We start from the raw sequence: 19442 nt of genomic DNA on the forward strand, positions 1-19442 counted from the left end.
ACCCCAGAAAAAGACCTACTGCAAAAAGAAAAACTTCCATCTTGATGGTATTAGTTCTCAAAAGGGCAAAGTCAGGGGACCCTATGCATTGGTTTCAGGGCCTGAGCTCAGTGATTGTTAAGGCAAGTCCTGAAAAGTGAGGAATTGGTTGGAACTGGCAGAGTCTGACAACACAGTTTGGGATTAAAAGGCACAGCAAAGGGAGGGTCTTAAATGAGGTGTTGGTGAACAGACTCTTGAGTTGAGCCTTATGTTCCAAGAAGACGGATTCTGTGGCACAGTCTCCCAACTTCTTGCTATGTTTGCTTCTTTGGAGGTTTGTTTTTGCTTCGTCCCAATACTGTTTAACACATGAACAGGAATTCCTGTTGGTTTCTGCTCTCAATATTAATCAGAAGGAAAGCTTAGAAGCAAGTTTGAATCCACGCAAACAGAAGTATATTCAGAAAGAGTAAATGAAAATCCATATGGTCAAGAGGAAAGAAAAAAATCAAGCACTATGACATTGCCTCCACAGTCAATGGGGAAGCAGAGTCTGAAAGTTTTCTGAATTAACTACTAATTTTTATTTTAACATAAAACTATTGCATGATTAATAATATAACCCAATCTATTAAGCACAGTTTAATAAATCAACCTAATATTTTTGCAAGGAGTGAAAGATTAAGAATATGAATGTATTAGTGAAACAAATGATTTATTCTTAAAAAATGCAACATAACAATTCGAAATTAAAATCAGGAACCTAATTAGAGACCATCACAAAAAATATATTGATTTTGTTAAACATGTAGAAGATGGTTGGCTAGGAAAGCACATAGCAAGTTGTTTAGATGACTGCTTCACCAAGATACAAAGAGAGGTGCACTTTAGGAGGGACCATCAGCAGCCACCTGTGCTCCATCTACAAAGATCTGGCTGTGACGGCATGGCTCAGGAGCTGATCAGAAAATTTCTGGTAGACACTGTCTCCACTCCAAGCCATAAAGACAACTAACTAACCACTTCATTGGATCTAGATGCCAAAGCAAGCCATCTTGATTTAGATCCTTAATTTCCCTATTCACGAGGTAATAAAATAGAATTTTCTTTCTGGAAAGATGTTTTAAATCATGAAAATATTTAAACTGATCACAAAGCTAAGTGAAATACAATAAAACACAATGTCTGCAAGTATATATCATTTTAACGTTTTTTTAGAACAAATTCTTCATAACAAGATTCTTGTTGGGAGACCAGCGGGATGAGCCCAGGACCCCACCCCAGCTGGCTGGGCTGGAGGCTCAGCCCCACGGGGTGGAGGCTGTGCCTGGCCCTGACCCTGGGCTCCAGACACAATTTCCCTTCTTTGACCCCCCCGTCCCTCATTTTACATTCCTTCACAGCAGTTCCTCCCTTTGCTTTGGATGTTCTTGGCTTCGTCTCTTCCCCACTCCTAGACCACAAGCCCTTGTCAGGCAGAAGCTGTGTTTGAATCATCTTCTACCGTAACATCTAAGACAACACCCTGAAGTTACTGAGTGTTTGCTGAGTGAACTGTGTCTCTTGACTGCCTGCTTATCTGAGGGTGAGCTGTTCCCCGTAAACTCAGATCTCCCTTTTCCAGGACCGCTCAGGAGTGTCTGCTCATGAACAGCCAGGCTCAGCCAGCCCTGGAAAAGTAAGGTCTGCATGCAGGCGAAGAAAGAAGAATATAGTAGAAAAAACAGCAGTTGTCCTCGGTCCATTGAAATTCAAAGGATTCCCTGGGGATTTATTTTCTAAATGGCTTCTTATTTCCCTAAGTGTTTTGTCCTTTTTCCTCTGATGTGTGGGCATCCAATAAGCAGGCACTGGCGCCATCAACTCCTTATGTTCCCTCCCTGGAAAAATCCTCTAATTATAAAGCATCACTTGCTGCATGAGCCAAAGGGAAGAGTAAATTATTCCACTTTTGTTTGTACCATTGACTCCAGAGACGAATGTCTTCTCGTCCCCTGGGAAGCCAAAGCCATCCACGTTGACCTTTTGCAGAGGCGGGTGCGGATTCTTGTGCTCACCACTCTGTGAACCCCACAGCCCGTGAATTCGGGTGCCTGCCTCCCTTCTCCTCAGAAGCAGTCTGTGTGTATTCCAGCTTCCACTGTCCTCTTTTCAGAATGTCAAGGACACTATCTCCTACTGTTTGAGTCCCTCTGCCTGTTCCCATCTCCCAAGCAACAGGAGAAGGGCCTCTTAAATCCCTGATTGGGATACAATTCTCCTAACAACATTCCCAATTGCCTTTAGGGCTACATTGTACACAGAAAAAGCGTAGACAGCAGAGAGTATTTAACGCATGGTGACAATTAGTGTATACCGAATGCAAATGTCGCCTCCATACCAAGACCTTATATGCATGGTGTCATGGAACCCCCCGCAGCTGATCCATGATGAAGAGATGCTGTTGATGACTCCTTTTCAGTTTCAGACTAAGTGACCTGCCCAGGGTTCATCTCTCTCTCTCTCTCTCTCTTTCTCTCTCTCTCTCTCTCTCTCTCACACACACACACACACACACACACAGTCACACACGCACACTCTTGTAAGTGTCAGAGCAACCTTTTGGCCCCAAGCACTCTGACCCCTCAGCACGATGTCCTGCTGTCTCCCTAGAGCATCTTCCCTTTATGTGTCTTAGCTGTAGTCTCAGGAAGTTAGAACTGGCAGAGGCACTAGCTTAAGTGAGAAACCCAAGCACAAGGGTGGGTGAACAACAAGCTTGGGCCACAGGGAGATTATCCAGATAGCCTCTGAGACCTTGAGCAAGTCACGAGATCCAAGTGTCCTAGGCAGGTTCTTCCAGAATCAGACTTCTGATGAGAATCCACAGGCAAGTGACTGATGACGGGAGAGGCGCCAAGGGAGGTCAGGGAGGGAGCAGGAAAGGAGGGTGGGGAGGGGGGAAGTCAAGCCAGGCACAATCTCAAGAACAGTCTTGTAGGGTGATCTTCAGCCTGATCTTGAAGAGGCCTCTGGAGGGCAAGCAAGGCCTCTGAATTTGTCCTGCCTTGAAGCAGGGAAGCTGGACTTTCCCACTGCTGCCTGCCAGTCATGAGTTACTGACCACTAGGAAGGACATGCACCCACAGGCCCTTGTAGTTCTCTGAACAGCGAGACTAAGCAGCTCCCGTGGCCCAAGTCCCCGAAGAAAGAGCATGGGCTGCAGTTAGAAGAAAAGCATGCAGAAACTGCAGAGCTGGCATACAGATCAGACGCGGGCATCGCAGGGCATCTGAGTGGAGACCACCAGGTTCCAGGATACTCGGCCCCAGTCACTAGTACAATGCCCCACGGGGGGCCAGAGCTGTGTCTGTGACTGGGGCCCCCATGACCTCATCAGAAGATCTGGGGATTTGGGAGGTGAAATCGATTAAGGGGATTAGAAAGTAGGTTTTGAAGGAAAATTGACACAATTAGAGTATTTCACCTCCAGAGAAGACTAAATAGTAAGCCAGTAACTACACAAGTACATAAAGACTTCTTACCAAAAAATGATGGCTGATTCAAGGACTGCAGAAGTAGAATAATTGACATACTGCACATACAGAAGGGCTCCTACTGCACAAAGGAAACCCCAGCCTGACAAGGAAGGGAAGCCCCAGAAGACTGTAAGGAAGGGTACATGGTCAACATGCCCAGCATCTGTCTTGCAGGATTACACAGGGTCCCTCTGAAATAATTTGCTCTGAACAGATAAAGCACAACAACCAGGAACATTTCCTGTGTGTCTCTTATGTGGGAGGGTTTGGAAGCAGAAGTTCATAAAGTACATGAAAATGAGGATGAGAAGACCAGGATGAGCAGATCTTCAACACTGCCCTTGACCCTATGTTGGGAGAGTTGAGGCAGGTCAACCCTTAGAAGCCTGAACCTAGCATCAGAATGCTGCAGGGAGGGCCCTCTCCAGCCCAGAAGCTCCATACTGACTACTAGGCAGTATGGAACCTCTTAAAGAATCCATCCCTCATGTGAACAACGGCAGTGATACTGTCCCTGCCTCACTGGGCTGTGATCAATGGGTGCAGACACACTCAGAGCTCTTGCTACAGAGCTGGGAACAAAATAATGAAGTGTCAACTAGAATGGGTCTCCACATGTGAAATATATGCCCAAGCCTGGTGGAAAGGTGGCATTCACTGCTGCTTCAAAGGATTCAAAACACTCCTCTGCTCAAGCAGAATGTGAGTCAACACAGAACCATCAAGGGACACCCAATGTGTCCCACATAGCCAGCTCATATTATTTCTGTTTCTTCCAGTTATTGACACAGAACCTTCTAGCACACATACTCTGCAGAAACACAAGCTCATTCATTCTCCCCATGTCCTTCCGTGTTAGGTAAAATCTGGAAACTAGAATCCCCATTTTGCAAATACAAAGTAACTGAGAAACAGATCAAACTGCGACTCACTGAATCTGGAGCAAAAGCAGTTTCTATCTCCTGTCTCCTTCCTTGCAAGCTCAAGTTCCTGCTCCACTAGCCTAGATGTCAAGGTGCTTTATCCTTCTCCCTGCTCTGATATTTCTTTCTTTCCTTTTTGTAAAAAATGAATGAATCTTTCTTGATAGGAGTGACAAAGGAGTGCACAGAAAAGGTATGGAAATTTCAGAAGGGATGAGGTTCCTTCCCGCAGAATCTGACACTGGATCCCTGATTTACACAACCCGGGCACTGCCCCAGGAGCAGAGAAGGAAAAGCGCAAAGCAGGCTGTGCACATCCCCATCCATCTGATCAACTCACTGGATCCAAGCCTGGGAGATGCCTGCCGGGGAATTGTCATCTGTTCACTCTTATGCACTGCCCACAGATGGAACCCTCCAAGGTCAGTGGATGAGGGACAGGCTGTGGACAGGAAGAAAACCGGGAGTCAGGGGGCCTGGATGCAGGGAGTATTTCTTCCAGTTTCCAAATGTGACTTGGGGTGCCTGGCTCTGGGTTCCAAAGGTCGTGGTGAGCCCTGAGTGCTGCCCCTCCTCTTGCTTATACTGAACAGGGTCCTATTCTCAACTGAGAGGGGAGGCTGTCCAAAGCAGGATAGTGAGGATCATGCTCCAGACTGTTGTTGGGAGATGCTGTGTCTGACACAGGAGAATGATGTCAAGTCCAAAGACTAAGGAAGGGGAAGCAGAGGGCTAGATAGCAGCTGCGGAAGTCAATGCCAAAGGAACTAGGGGCAACATCAGCTTTCAGACTGTGCTTCAGAGTGAGCCCCCATCTGTGAGTGTGAGCTAGTGCCTCTCTGGGACACCAGCACCACTCCAGGAGCCTTGCGGCCTCATCTGCAAAAGGGGTCATCGTACCTGTGGAAGAGGCATCTCCTTAGGAGTAGAAGAGAATTTATGTGAAGGAGCCTCTGGTCAGTGCTGAGTCCAGATCACGGGTGGCTCCGTGATGACCTCAGGTGGATCCCAAATGTCAGACACTCCCCTACTCATTCCACAGTTAGCCGAGGGCCTCTTCCTCACCATCAACAGCAAATGGGCACACACTGAAAACCTTGGCTGTGCCACATTTCTTACCTATGTTGATTCTTTTACTCTTTGCAACAATGCCATGCCTGGGGCCCAAGAGGGAAGGGATCCACCCAGGGTCGCTCCACTGCAGACCTTGCAGCCAAAGGGAGCCGCAGCCTGGCCACACCCTCACTCTTGGTCTCCATGCTGCCACCTTGCCACCATCCTGATCCCGTCCTGATCTAGGAGGAAAGTGAAGGCTGCCAAGGGATCTCCAGCAGAACCTTCTTTTACAATTACAGTAGAAATTGGATCCTTCTTATTTCACTGCTCTGGTTTTGTTAACAGGCTATTTCTGTGTCAGTAACTGCCCATGGGTGTCAACTCCCCAGTGGGCTAGAATAAAGGGAAGATGTGACGTCCTTTCTTCTTCAGCAAAAAAGGATTGCCAGTATTGCTCCTTTAAACTTCCAGCCCACTCATCTGGGAGGTTCAGCCTGCCCTGTCACCTCAGAGCGCTCAAGCTGCTGGGCATGTCCTGACTTTTCCCTTTTCACATTCCCTTTGACTCTGCAGGAGGGAAGCGGGTCCAGTTGATCTGGAGAGGCTGAAAGGAGAAAGAACTGAGACAGAAGTAATCAGTGGAAATTCCAGAGGGAGATAGATCAGAACCTACTGTCTAAGCACAAAGGGCTGCTGGCTTAGTAAAGTGAGGCTAAGGTGGGGAGGTCAGTGAGCCAGGGAGCCTGCCCACCTGCAGAGTGGCTCTGCAGCTTTGTCCCTGCAGGATGAGGCCCTGAACTCTGCACCCACCCTGGTGGGCTGCACATTATGTGCTGGGAGACCACTGCAGGTGCAGGCTCAAAGCCCTGTCCCTGCAACTCTCTCCACCAACGTGCCTCCCGAGAGGCAGGTAAGGAAGAGGTAGGCCTCACGGAGCCACCCTCACGAAGTTGCGGGCGCCCTGTTTACTTCTCTGGACTCTGCCTTTGCCTTGATAACTAGGGGACAGTTAGGTGGTTTGCAGGAAAAAGACATGTTGCTGTTGAAAATTCTGTTTTCAGGCTGGGCACGGTGGCTCATAACTATAATTCCAGCATTTTGAGAGACTGAGGTAAGAGGATTGCTTGAGGCCGGGATTTTGAGACCAGTCTGGGCAGCATAGCAAGACTTCTCTACAAAAATAAATAAAATTTTCAGTGCAGCATTTGGGGTTTTTTTTGTTTGTTTTTTTGTTTTGTTTCGTTTTGTTTTGTTTTTGAGATGAGATCTTGCTATGTAGTCCAGGCTGGACTTGAACTCTTGGGCTCAAGAGATTCTCCCACTTCAGCTTCCTGAGTAGCTGGGACTACAGGTGTGTGCCACGGCACATGGCTAGCAGTTGTTATTTGTTTACACTGTGTTATGAACAGAATGTCTGTGTCTCCCCTCAAAATGTATACGCTGTAGCCCTAAACCCCAATGTGATGGTATTAGGAGTTGGGGCCTGTGGGAGGTCCTTAGGGCTAGAGGAGGTCATAAGGATGGGCATCCATGATGACATTAGTGTGCTTGTAAGATGAGGAAGAGATTGACCTCTTCTGGCTCCGAGTGAGCGCAGTGACACGGCAGTCGTCCTCCACCAGGAGGAGAGTCCTCGCCTATCAGCATGCTGAGCACGGACTTCCCAGCCTCCAGAATTATGAGAAATAAATGTGTACTTTTTTTAGGAGTGTATTTTTCTATTTGTTTGCTTTTAGGGAGCCTAAACAGAGTTTCTTGACGGGACAAAGTACATTATTATTAGAGATAATGCAAATTATTAATTAGCAAATATATTTGTATAGAAAGGGAAAAAGCCACAAAATATCTATGAATTGTAAGAAATAAGCACTGTTGCAGTGCAAATATCCCGAAACATTCATGTGGTGCCATGTTCAGCTCTCCGAAGCTCTTTAGCTCTTACCTGGAGCAGCCGTGCTCAGGTGATGCTGCTGGGAGTCTGGAGATAGATGAAGACACTCCCCCTACACCCGCCTTCATACCTACACATGCACCTGTACACTGGGACACACACTTGTGCAACACATACGCTGGAAAGGCCTCCAGTCCAGTAAGTGAAGCACAAAAGGTAAATAAATAACAAAGCTCCAGACAGGAGAGTGTGCGGCCCACAGAGACGGGGGCAGGCCCGCTGCCATGTTCCCAGGAAGTGGGATGTAGTCAATGGACCTTCCTTCCAGGGTGGGTTGGCCGTGCAGCCAGGAGAGTGATAGGAAATGGGAATTCAAGGGGCCACCCTAACAGGGAGTCATCTCACATGCCTTCAGGTGTTTGTCCGAGGAAAACGCATTGCAAAGAGTGTGAGAAACATCAGTGTGACTATTTCAAAGTGACGTGAAGAATCAAGGTTCATCAGCATTCTCTGCTGTCTGGGGAAGATCACTCACAGCTTACCTACACCAATCCAATCCGATTCTATCACTCTATTCACAGGTTGCTCACAGCCCAGGATGAGGCCCAATCCCCTAAAACCTGGTATGAGGCCTTTAGTGATGAGACCACTACCCACCTTTCCGGTCTTATCTTACGCGTCCTACACTCGTGCTCCATGCTTCTTCAAACTCAAAAACCAGAAAGAGCAAAACTGCCCCAGGAGCACTGCCTTCCCCCACCCCCAGGGTCATAAGCACCCACACGCAGGCAGGCCCTGCTCCTCGTCCAGGTCTCAGCTCTTTTGATTACTCCCTGTCTTCATGGGCTCCCCTCCCACTCTGCTCCCCCAGGACCCCTTCCTCGCCCCTTTGGAGCAGTCATCACTCTGCACAGTCACTGCTGTTTACTTGTCCTTTTGGGCAGGGCCATACCTGCCAGGCTCACCTGCTCCTGTGCCCCCAACAGCTGCTCTGTACCTGTCCAGTAGCAGACACCAACCAACACTCACCAAGCCAATTGACAAACACACAGGCAAAGAAAGAATACACCTGGGGACTGGGCCTCCCCAAGCAGTGTGACTCTACCACTGTGGATACAGCAGCTTCTTTGTTCTTGGTTAAATCACTTTGTTTTGCTATTTTTTCACCATGGCTGAGGGTGAGAAAAGCTTTACGTACATTCGGCAAGGTCTTCTTAGCTGGTGAGTCCTCTTTCAATCAATTCTGTATTTTCAGGTAGCTCTTGAACAGAAGGAGCTCTTCTTTCTGCTGCTGGCCAGGGCAAACGTGTCCTGTACCCCCAAATTGGATAGATTCTGTGAGGCCATGCTTAATACGTGCTATGGCAGGAGACCCTTGTGGGACCTGGGTGCCTGATAGCAAGCAAACTGCATCAAAGGAATGCCCCTAAGGACCAGCTGCCAGGCCAGCTGTGCAGAAGCAGAGTAAGGGCTCTTTGTGGGCTGGTGCTGATCTGCATGACAACTGCCCAGGGAACACAAGCCAGGGTGCAGCAGAGAGCTGCCTTTGGTTCAGGCACTTGCCTGAGTGAGTTCCTTTGTTTAAAAGGCATTCTTTTCTTAAAATATGAGTGATAAACCGAGAATCACAAAAATGAAATTGCTTACCTTTGTGTTTCCTCCCTTCAGTTCCACACGCTGCAGAATTACAGAAGTGGTTATTTTTGCAAAAGAACTTTTTTTCGCTCACAGAAAAAAAGCAAATGCAGCAAGAAATATGTTTTCTTGAGCCAAAAACGAGTTCTTAGGCCTTTTAGAAAGTGCCAGCAACCATGCTAATAATTAATGACATGTTTAAATGCTTAGTGCTGCACCAGCAATGTTTTCAAGAATCCCAACTTCTTAGTTTTTCTTGACGTTAGAGTTACACTTGTACAGCAAGAAAAATATAGTCTTCCTTTATCTTAGTGAGGAGGTGCATTGCACTGTTCACTTGGTGCCTGGATTGAAGTCGATGTCTGTGTCCATTTTTGGAAGCTCGAGTTTTTGAGCATATGCTACAAATTCTGGCCTCACAGGTCATCCTGTAGCAAAGCTTTGTAAAGCTTTTTCTTCTTCTTTTTTCTTTGTTTAATCTCTAATGGTCCTGAGAACAATCGTGTTTTCTAGCTTTCAGCTGAACTACAATTTTCTTAAAAATACTGAAGCTTCTGATACCACATTCAGTCATAATAATAGGTACGTATTATGGGACAATTAATTGGATCATAGAAATTAATAACTAGATAAAATTCAAAGAGAAGCCATCTGCTCAGGCAGGACAGGGGTGAGGCAGGTTTCTGGGGGACATGAGGACAGACAAGTTGGTGACACAATGAGGATGCAGGCTCTGGTGTGGACAGGCTGGGTCATTACCCATGGTAGCCGGAAATGCCTGGGAGAATGTAAGGCCAAGTGTGTGTTCAGGTCAAGTGACAATCTAAGAACAGGAAGTGGAAGACAGAGGTCAGGAGAGAGCAGAACAACTGCAGGGCCAGCCATACAGGACAACAAAAGAAAGAGCCACCATGTCCTTATGGGCAAGTGGGGGGCTTGAACTTTGTTCTGTCTTACCTGATTTCTGGCTGTCTGGTGTGTGAAAGGGCTGCTCGCTGGTGATGGTTTACGATCTCTCCCAACTGGACAGCATAAACAAAACCTACCTGTGCGACTATCTGCTATAAGCAGCCTTATGGCCCAGGCTCCACACAGGCTCACATTTAGAAAAAAGATCAACTGGACACCTAAAGTCTTGAATTGAAATACAGATCTCTAATGTAGGCTTGGGTAATGCAGGAATTCCACATCTTAAACGACACAGCAAGATTTCCCAGGATCCTATTTTGACATCTCTTTTCTGTTAGAGGGAACCCACTTCACACACTCAGGTACCACTCAGCAATACGGGTGATGCCTCCTCCTCCCCGGAGGGCAGAGGCTGATGGAGGTGCATCTCCTCTTCATCCCCTGGCTGGGTGATTCTGAGAAACACTCTTTTCCTTCCAAAGGGATGGAGAGTGGCTGCTGCCTGCAGTGGTGACCAGCTCAGGGATTCCTCTGCCATCTGACTCCCCTCCCACCCTGCTGGCCACCCACTGGCCCCTTACCCCTTTTTCCTGGGATTATTTTCCAAATAAATGTCCTGACTGAGCTCTCCAGCCCTGGTTTTGGGAAGGGAGACACAGGCCAAACGTCACATTCTTTCTGGGTATTTTAGCACCTCTGGTTTACTGAGGTGTGACAAATCTTATCCAATTTATCCAATTAAGGTTTGTGAAATTGTGAACTTGACTGAGGGAAACTATTCCAGCAAAGGATGGGCATAAGAACACCAGAAAATAGGTAGTAAAAGCTGCTATTTTGGCTTCCATGGGGTATTGAGGAAAGAAGACGGGTCTTAGAAGGGTCTGCTGACAAGCGCAGTGCTGCGCTGTGCCCATGGTGACCACCATTCCTCTTCTGTGTGCCCACGGCTGTCAGTGCCCTGGACACGCCTTCCATGCTCAATGCCAGTATGCCCACTTTCTAGATGGAGGAACTGGCATTTCAAGAAGATGAGGAGTGGCCGGGCGCGGTGGCTCAAGCCTATAGTCCCAGCACTTTGGGAGGCCGAGACGGGCGCATCACGAGGTCAGGAGATCGAGACCATCCTGACTAATATGGTGAAACCCTGTCTCTACTAAAAAATACAAAAAAACTAGCCGGGCGAGGTGGCGCCTGTAGTCCCAGCTACTCCGGAGGCTGAGGCAGGAGAATGGCATAAATCCAGGAGGCGGAGCTTGCAGTGAGCTGAGATCCGGCCACTGCACTCCCGCCTGAGCGACAGAACCAGACTCCGTCTCAAAAAAAAAAAAAAAAAAAAAGAAGAAGATGAGGAGGTTGTTGAATGTAAGCAAGTAAAGGTCGGATGTGAGGGAGTGGAGTTAAACTCACCTGGCCTGCCTCTGAGGCTGGCATCCTCTCCACCATATCATGCTGCACTGCCCACCCTCCTAGATAGGCCTGGGTGGCTCTTCAGGAGCCCACATTTTCATACTCTCAGAAGAGAAACTAAAGCTGTCCAAGGACTAAGGATAATACTCAAGACATTTTTGGCGTGAGCCATTGAGCAACAGAGTCCACAGGAGCTAGGGGCAGCCAGACGGAATCAGCCACTGAGATCTGGGGCGTCTAATCCAGACACGACAGTGTCTGCTGCACTCAGCCTCTGCCCCCTTGAAACAAGAAGATCCCCAGCTGAGGGAGAGACATCAGTCATGGTCCTAGGTTCTGAGGGTCTTCACACCAGCATCGGCTTTGTGCCAAGGATCTAGACTTTGCCATTTCTCTCAGCTTCTCAGAAAAAGCACCAGCAGCTCTTGTCTTGCCAACCATCTTTAAGAAAGGTGACCAGCCAGCTCCACTAAGGAAGGCGCTGCCAGCACTCTGAGCCTGCCCTTGCCTCCTACAATGCTAGGCAGCACATAGAATAAGCTCATTTCAGAGGTGAGGAAATCCAGGTGCTGTTAATCAGGATAGAGTGTGAGAGAGAGCAGCAGACACTTGCCTCCAGCCCAGGCTTGGCTGGCTCTGAGATGTGAGCTTCTACTTTGGCAGGGAAGCATTCAGCTGATGCCTGACAGACAACCCCTATTAATGTTGGCTACTGGGGACCCCACCCCACTTCTCACAAGCAATGTGAAGACAGAAGAGCCACTCTGTTCTCAAAATTCAGCTTCTTCCTCTTCCTGGAATCATTCCAAATGGCCCCACGGAGCGTAAGATTCAATGAGGTTATATTTATAAAGAACTCATCCCATTTCTAGACATGGTAATTGAAAAAAAGGCCACAGATTCCTCCTGTCACTCACTGCAAGTCCACTTCCAATGTGACTTTATAGCCACAGTACAGGATATCTCCCCAACTCCTGAATCTGGCCTGGGCCACTTGATCTGCTTTGGTCAATGAGATGATGTGATGTCACCCTGAAGAGTCATGCACATTGAGGCTTGCCTTCCCTCATTGCTATCGGGCACCCCGAAGCCACCACTGGGTGAAGAACTCTGAGCCAGCCTACAGGAAAAGGAGAGACATGGCCCATAGCCAGCCTACTCCCAGAAATGTAAGGTCTTTGGCTGCCAGCTGACCGCAGATGCCTGAGTGAGCCCAGACAGCACTGTGTGAGGCAGAGGCAATCCATCCCAGATGGCTCAGCCCATATTATCAACCCATAGCACTGTGAGCAAATCAATGATTATCATTTTAAGCCACTGAGTTTCGGAGTAGTTTGTTCAGTAGCAACAGATAACTGATACACCAGCACTATAGAAGTTGCTTAAAACATAGTATCTTTCTCTCCTCCTTGTTTCTTTCCAAAGTGCTGTAACGAATGCATGGGCAACACTGCTGATGCTGGAACTGAGCAGACCCAGACGTGCACTTGACCCTCTACTTTGGGAGGCTGAGGCAAGAGGATCATTGAGAAGTTTGAAACCAGCTTGGGTAACATGGCAAAACCCATGTCTCCACACAAAAAGAGAAAAAATACAAAAATTTTCCGGGCATGGTGCTGTGTCTGTAGTCCCAACTACTCAGGAGGCTGAGGTGAAAGGATCACTTGAGACCAGGAAGTTGAGGCTGCAGTGAGCCATGACTGTGCCAGTGCACTGCAGCCTGGGCCACAGAGCAACACTCTGTCTCAAAAAACACATTTACCTACATAACAAAACTGCGCATCCTGCACATGTACCCCTGAACTTAAAAGTTGAGAGTTAAAAAAAAAAAAATGTTAGCTGGAAGGTGTGGCAGCTTGCTCGGTGCCTGAGTGACAGTTCTTCCCAGCACAGGAGGTGGTCCACAGACCTCTCTTAACTCTGAAAGTTCTGTAACTTCCTCTGAGATAAGCATTGTTGAGGTTACCCCAATTTCCAAGAGACTTGGTAATTTCTATTGTGTCCCATTGCCTAATATGTGACAGCTCCTCGCTGACTTTCTTGAAAGTCTCTATTTCAATGCTATATCACAGCATACTAGATAATATTTCAAGCCACAATAAGGGAATCACAGGTAAGAGAAACTGCCCATCATGTGCTGGGCCACTGAGGTTCCCACCAGGAGCCCTTTTGAGCTGCTACATCTCCCAGGAGTGGGTGACATCCGTCTCTTTACATACATGTCCCGGCCCTGTGAGTTTCTTTTGCAATGAAGTGCAAGGCCCATTTGAATTGCATAAACACTAAGGGGTGTGTGTGTGTGTATGTGTGTTGGGGGGGTGTCAAGAAAAGACAACAGACAAGACACCTGGGGATCTTGCAGCTAAGTGAGCAGCATGGGACAAATAAAAATAATAGTATATTTTTAAATCCACTACATTGATTTCATGAATTTTCTTCCCTTTTCTCTCAAACTACTGTCTTTCTTCAACAGACATCAATTTCTTGACACCACAGTCCAATGTGGTTTGTTTTCAGTAACTATCAGCTGCTAGGTATTTGTTCAGCACTTGGGATGTACCCAGGCAAAGAGATGTGCAAGTATAAAACAAGGGAGCCCACCCTGCAACTGGGAAAGAGGAGTTACATGTTCATTCCAAAACAGAGAAACAATGTAAAAACAGGAAAAAAAAAGAAAGAAAGAAAGAAAGAAAAAAAGTATCCATGCTCAACTCATCAGCTGGGAAAGCCTGTGTGTAAAGTTCTGAAGCCTGAAAACTTTCAAAGAATCAAGGGTATAAAGGGTCCAGAAGAACTCAATACAGGACACAATTGCAAAAGTATTTTCTTCCTTTAATTTCTGCAACCCTCACTTTTGGAGGGAACACAGCCAGCGGTGACCTGGGGCCCCACGGGTTAGGCTGCACTCAACAAGGTGCCTGCTTGCTATATTAGGAAGAGTCCACTTTCAAATTCAAACTGCACCCAGGAGACAAAGGCGAGTCCTGGCTGTAGCCCAGGCAGGTGTTCTCTTGTCAAAACAAAACCTGCCTCAAAAGTCAATTCAGAGACTGGGCAAGTGAAAGAGCAGTGACTTAGAGATAGGGAACCGAGCTTGAGGCTACTCCTGCACATTGGGTCACTACGGAATCGTAATTACCCTTTTAAAACTTCAATTCCTTCGTCTGATAAATGGGATCAATGACGCTCCACCTCAAATGGGTCTAACAGTATCTGCTCAACCTAATGGCTTAGATGGGAAACTGCTTTATTCAGGAAAGGGCTCCGGAACAGTAAGCTGCTTTACTAAGGTGTGGTGGCATGTTCTTCCAAGTTGAGAAGTTCTGCTAGATGGGAGAAATGAACAGTGCCCGTTTCTGAGTGTTCCAGACTACAGCCTTGCAGCTCCGGAGACCTAAGGGAAGAAACATCAGGCATGTCTCGCGGGGCTGCAGACATGAAGATGGGGATGGAATTCAGGTGATGGTACTGGTTGCACTCACCTGCTCCTCCTTCAAATGCCTCCTTCTGGCACTCTGCATTTCAGCATTCTCTTTGGGCTGTGGAGGCTCCCCAGAAGCCACGTCCCCTGAAAGGAACATAGGAAGGACCTCTTGTTCCCGGCACCACCTTTAACTCCTGCCCCTGCCCACCAGGACACCTGGGCAAGACGCATCGCAATGGTGGGTTATCAGGCAGGAGGGAGGGCTCTAGGAGGGTTGGGAGCTGTGGAACCCTGGAGCTTAACCTTTTCTGACCACCAGAGAAGGAGACTGCGGTGGCAGGACTGGGGCCTCTGCCTAGTGTTGAAACGGGAGCGCACAGATGCTTTTCTAAATAACTTTTGACCCCCTTTCTGGTAAATCTTTTTTTCATACTTGATTCTCTATGAAATCTAGACTGCAAACACCACCTCCTCCTCTCCTAGAACGCAGACTGGCTTACCACCGCCCTAGTTTCCTTCCAATTCCAACTGGAGCGGGCCCGCCACGGGCCAACAGCAGGCTAGCTCAGGGCTGAGGGGGTCTCTGGAGTCTGAACTCCGCGCCCGCTTGCTCCTCCATGGCTTAGCTGGTCAGGACTTGAACATTCGCCGGACCCATAAATTGGGTCATTTTGAACCTCAAAACCGAACCGGAGCCTGGGGAGGCCTTTAGGACCGAGGGGAGCCATCCCTCCCTCTAGTCGGGCAGCAAATTCCTGTCCTCCTAGTCCCCCGCAGTTATCCACCGCCCCCAGCCTCTGTGGCCCTCATTGTCAGACACCGGCCCCGGGCCACCCTCTGGACGGGATCCCCCGCTAGGGCCTCCCTGGTCTGGGGCAAAGTTGGTGGCCACCTTCGCGCGGGCTGCGCCTTCCTCCTCTTCCCTGCCCTCCTCCCCCGGAGCCCGCGCCCGCCTCCTCCAGCACGCGCGTTGCCAGGCTCCGCAAGCTAAGCTGAGCGGCTGGCCCCAGGGCGCCCCTAGCCCAGCCTGCCGGCCAGGCGCGTGCGACGATAGTCTCCCAGCACCCCTTCCTCTCCCGAGAGGACTGGGCTCCGCCCCGGCGCCGCAGCTCCCGACTCCCCGCCGCTCGGGCTGCAGCCGCTGCCCCGCGCCCGGCGCTCGGGGCAGCCGGGGGTGCTGGCGGCTAGCGCAGGGCGGGGAGCGGCGGGGGGAGCGGAGCGGCGCAGAAGGGAGGGCAGAGGAGGAGAGAGCCTGGGAGCGGAGGAGCAGAGGCGGGTGCCGCACCGCCCCGCATGCTCGCTCGCTGGATAGACTCGCGGGCGGCCGCTTGGGCGCACTTGCCGGGTCACCTTGTCCCGGAGGTAAGTCCCGACCTCCAGGCCGCGGGGGCGGGCGGAGGGGCCCGCAGTGGGCGGGGTCGCGGCGGGGGCAGCGAGCTGGCGGCGGGAGCGGTAGGCTGCCGGGCGCTGGCGGGTGTCCTAGTCCTGGCTCCGCCTCGGAGCGCGCAGACCCGGCGGCGGCGTGGCGCCCGCGGTAAGTCCGGGTGGTCGCCGGGACGAGACTTGGGAGACACGGGGTCGGCGGGCGGGAGGAAGAGCTGAGCCGGCGGAGAAGATGCTGAGGAAAGGGTCGGTGCTGGCCCGGGCTGCACCTTGGTGCCTTGCCACCCCGGGAGACGCGAAGGGGCTGCTGTGCGAAGTCGATGGGAGCTGCTGAGACCGAGAACTGGGAGCGTAGTGGAGCCAGGCTGCCCAGCAGGGCCATGGGGGCGCGCGGCGGGCCAAGGCTCTGCGGGTTCGCGCTACCCCTCGGAGTGACCCGAAGGAGACCAGCCGGGGCTGTGAGCCGGGCGGCCGCGGAGCTGGGGACCTAGGTCTGTTTGGGAGTAGGAAGGGAAACAGACTAATCCTCCGAGCGGAGCGGCAGGCAAGGTGCAAGAGCGCTTGGGATGGGGAATCCCGACGGGCGACCGGGGCGGAAGCAGGGACTTCGGGAGCCTCCTTCCTCTAGCCAGGGCAAGACCTGCCTTCGAAAGCTGTCTGGCCCCTGGCAGCCGCGACAACCTGCAGCCCTGGGAGCCAAAGCCCCGGCGCCGAGATGGGAGCGAGCACATACGCTGTTTTGGTTCCAGTTTGAATCTCGCTTTTTCCTAGTCGTGATTTCTGCCTCTTCGTGTGAGCTCTCTGGGCAGTGGGGAGGAAGGAATGGCTCACTAGATGAGTTGGGCACTTTTCTTAGGGAAGGGGCTTTGGTCCCTTTGCGCTTTTTGCAAGACCCTGGTAGACTGGCTCTGGCAGCCGAGCTTTGAGGAGGCGGCCAGAGGGGCCGTTTGGCATCTCTGAAAGACGAGAGGAAGGAGTCTTCTGGTAGTCCTGTTTTCCTTTGGGGGTTTCCTTGCACGCAGAGGTTTGGGCGCTTGGCACCCCGACTTCAGGTGCTCACAGTCCTCCTGCGACATCAGATGCGCTGGCGCCGCGGCTCTCCTGGCTCGGACCGATGCCTGCGACTTCCCTGGCCATGTCTTGGTGTTTAGTGCAGCAGACACCGGCCGAAGGCTTGGCTGATCGGGGGTGTCGTGGAGGGGAGGGATGGGCATTACACAGTGGCTCCGTTTTCTGGTTGGAATCAGTTGGTGGGGCGTGCTCGCGCGCGTCTGTGTATCTGTCCGTTCCCCTCCTACAGCCCAGCGTGTTTGGTCTGAGTCCAAAGAAGGAGGTGGTGTGTGTGCTGCGTAGACCTGCGCCTGTGGGGTGAGCAGCCTCATAACAGCCCCTAGAGCCGGCCAACTTCTCAGTGCTAGGCTGCGACCTCAGGGGCCGCCGCGTCGGGGATCGGAAGTGGTCTTCAAAGAGGGGTCTGGCTCTCGAAGTCCTGGCAGCAGCCGAAGTGAAAAGGAGCTGCCAGGAGGCGGGCGGGCAGTCTGATGTCCGTTCTGGCGCGGACAGGAAGAAACTGAAGTCGAATTTTTAGATGAATTGCGTGCTGTGTTTGGCGGTAGTGTGGCCCGTTCTTTTGGAGGTCCACACCACAGGTGTGAGGCCTGTGGGCCCTGAGGAAGCGCCCTCCCCTTGTTTTCTCCCTCCCCTCTCTCTCCATCTCTCCACCGCCAGCCCCTTTCTTTGCGAGGAGCAAGCCTGACTTAGTAGCTGATCGGCGCCCTCTCTCACCCTGCCCCCGTATCCTGCATGAAAACGGAATCCTCATAATCAAGAGGGCCTTGTTTAAAAAAAGATGGAGAAATCTATTTTTAAACTATTTTATTATGGAAAATTTCAGTGGTACACAGTGGCAGACAGAGAATAGTGCCCTGAAGCTTTGTGTACCCCCCACCCAGTCACCACCTGCAGTTACCTTTTGTAGAGTTTTGGAGGCCTTATTTGATGAAGTATTTCAAAACTCATTCCAAAATGCTAAGTATTGGATAGTATGTTAATTAGCTCCATTCAGCCATGACACATTGTATACACATATCACGGCATCGCTTTGTACCCCATAAACATATACAATTATAATTTGTTAATGTCTGATAAAATAAACTAATTCATTAAAAATACAAAATTACTTTGATATAAACTTCAAAAAAAAAAAAATTCCAAACTCACCTCACCTCTAAACACATCCATCTGTATCTCCAGCTGATGACACTTCATTTTATGTTACCTAACTATCAGAAATGTCAGTTTTTAATAACCCCATTAGAGTATAGGTGATATTAAAATAAAAATGAAGGCCCCCTCCATTCCCATTTTAGGGTAGAAAAGGAAAACCTGCTAACTCTCCTTAGGGCGTACAGGGGCGAGATATTGAAGGAAAGACAAGTCCAGATCTCTGGAAGAGAGACATGTTAGCAATAGGACCAGACTTATCCTAATTCATGCAGGGTGTAAACATGATTCTGGTTGAGCCATGATAGGCAAGATAATTTTTTTTTGATAAAAACTTTAAAACTCAGTTCAAAAATTATAAGCAATTAATTTCTTCCACATTTAACATTGAGATAAAGGTGCTCTACCAGACTTATTTTTCTCATTAATTTTAAATCATATTTTCTAGGGAGTTATTACTATTATCAGAGAATAGAAAGTTATTTTCTTATGTAAGATTTCTATCGGAGGCACTAGTCGGTGCTATGTTGAGGTTCATGGAGCGTACTGAACATTTCATTGTTTAATTAGAAAATGTTTGGTCGTCCTCCAGGTCACACCTGCTCTGCCCTCTGAAGAGGCTCTGGGCTTGCTGAGATGTGATGTCCAGTGTGACTTTTACTGGCTGGAGAGGTGTGGCACACAGGGAGGCACTGGAGGCAGTGGGAGGGGATGCCCTCCCTCCACCAGCCCCCTCCCATCCTGCACACCTCTGTGCTTTCCTTTATATAAAAGCAGTTCCTAAAAATTGTCAATGACGTTCTTAGAGGAGTCAGTCAGACTTTTGAGTACCTTTATAAAGTGCACTATTTAAAGGCGTCCTTAGTTAACCTCTTGTAAGATGAATAACCATCTTGTAGGTGAGCAGTTTTATGTCCTGTCACCCCATCCCCAAATAAAACCTTGTCTTTTCATGACTCCAGCTTGGCCTGTGCCCCTCACATTGGCCTTTCAGATCCTCATGCACATTGGAAAATGCAGGTTCCATCTCAGAGTGAACGCACTGCTGTGGCCTATAGTTTGAACAGATGTCACATTATCAGCAAAATTCT

The 19442-nt window shown here is 49.5% G+C and overlaps 1 protein-coding gene across 2 annotated transcripts in view; it reads left to right on the forward strand.

The window, feature by feature from the left end:
* The first annotated feature begins 15559 nt into the window (after positions 1-15559).
* The window catches only part of SYNDIG1 (synapse differentiation inducing 1), a 189787-nt gene continuing 185904 nt past the window's right edge, over positions 15560-19442 (forward strand). Inside the window, exon 1 of one of the 2 annotated variants that reach the window (XM_025399274.1) lies at positions 15560-16107. The gene's annotated coding sequence lies outside the window, so the exon portion shown is untranslated. Of the gene's footprint in view, positions 16108-16159; positions 16280-19442 lie in introns of those variants that run through there. The other variant, XM_025399275.1, reaches the window with a different exon arrangement.

This window comes from Theropithecus gelada, chromosome 10 (genome assembly GCF_003255815.1).
Source record: "Theropithecus gelada isolate Dixy chromosome 10, Tgel_1.0, whole genome shotgun sequence".
In the NCBI taxonomy this organism is placed as follows: Eukaryota; Metazoa; Chordata; class Mammalia; order Primates; family Cercopithecidae; genus Theropithecus; species Theropithecus gelada.